Raw genomic sequence first — 1,339 nt, forward strand, 5'->3', positions numbered from 1 at the left:
CTTCCATTTCACTCTTTTATAATCATTAAAACCCGAACAGACTCTTGTGCCCTGTTCATGCCAGTCATTGCTACTTAGTTCGTACCTCTCACTTTTGGAGTTTCTGTCTTCAGCTCAACATTCCCTGTGATTTCCCTTCCTCCACTGACAAATCTCCTTCTATCTTTATAGGGAGGGTCCACCAATTTCTATGTTTGGTGTATTCCTCATAATATGTTGTTGCTTGCAGACATTTCACATTTTACCCCATCAGATTTGTCATATCTCTCATTCCCTTGCTTCTCATTTCTGATGGCTGCTGGAGATCCTTCAAGCTGGCATGTAGACCACCTTGTATAGCTTCATCGCCTGCTCTTCATCTGGCTGTCTCACCTCTGTTCACCATCATACAGTCTACCAACCATTTTTAGACTGGTGAGTACATTCCCTTTCTGATTATAGCATTTGCTTACTGGATAACACCAAGATGCTGAGGTGCCTCCAAGGTACATTTATTCCGCAGTTTGTGCATTGAGCCAGGATAATGAAAAATGGTCATACCATCCAGTTAGGCTCCATGTCAGCACACTTTTGAGATGTTGTGTTCTACAATACCATGTGAGGTATCGTTGTGGTATTTTTTTTTTGTGGTATATTCTTATATCTGACTAGTGTCTGATTCAGACCCTTACTATAATTGGAAAAGCCATCACCATGGGGTACTCTGCCTTCTTCCTTGGCTAGCACTTGCTGGCTTTTCAAAATAGGGTTACACAGTCACCTGTTGCACTGATTCCAGTAAATGACCTTTCCAGCTGAAACAAGACTAATGTGAATCCAGGCATTTTCTTCAGGTCTCCCCGCTGTGAATTCTTCCCCCTTTTCCTGTGAGTGGATCATGGGAGACCCTTACCACCTACCAGTTCCTAGCTTCTGGGGTGGTGGATCATGATGAACCCTCACTGATTGGGACCTAACTGCTGGGGCTAGAAAAAGGGTTGCCATTCAGTGGGAAATGTGGTGGTGACACTGTCAGTATAGTGCAGGTCAGCCCTCATCTAGTTATACCTACAACATCTCAGAAGCACATCAAACGATACTGTGCCTTACTTCTGCAGGCTGTGACTGCCTACTAGAGTCTAGGTGAGCATGCACCACTATAACATGCCTTCTTCCTGTAGTCATTTGTGTTTGGTAGAGTCAAGATGAGTACACTCTGTACACACATACCCTCCTTCTGCAGTAATTTCTTGTTCAGTTGAGTTGAGGTGAGCACATACTAACAAATTGTGTCCTCTTCATGCAGCAGATAACTATCCAGTCAAGTCGAGGTGTTCACACTTAATGTTGCATACTTTAT

The 1,339-nt window shown here is 43.5% G+C and overlaps 1 protein-coding gene across 11 annotated transcripts in view; it reads left to right on the forward strand.

The window, feature by feature from the left end:
- The window catches only part of LOC106470776 (HMG box-containing protein 4-like), a 79,776-nt gene that overhangs the window by 31,797 nt on the left and 46,640 nt on the right, over window positions 1-1,339 (forward strand). The gene's annotated exons all lie outside the window — the stretch shown is intronic.

Source organism: Limulus polyphemus, unplaced genomic scaffold (assembly GCF_000517525.1).
Source record: "Limulus polyphemus unplaced genomic scaffold, Limulus_polyphemus-2.1.2 Scaffold4213, whole genome shotgun sequence".
Taxonomy (NCBI): Eukaryota; Metazoa; Arthropoda; class Merostomata; order Xiphosura; family Limulidae; genus Limulus; species Limulus polyphemus.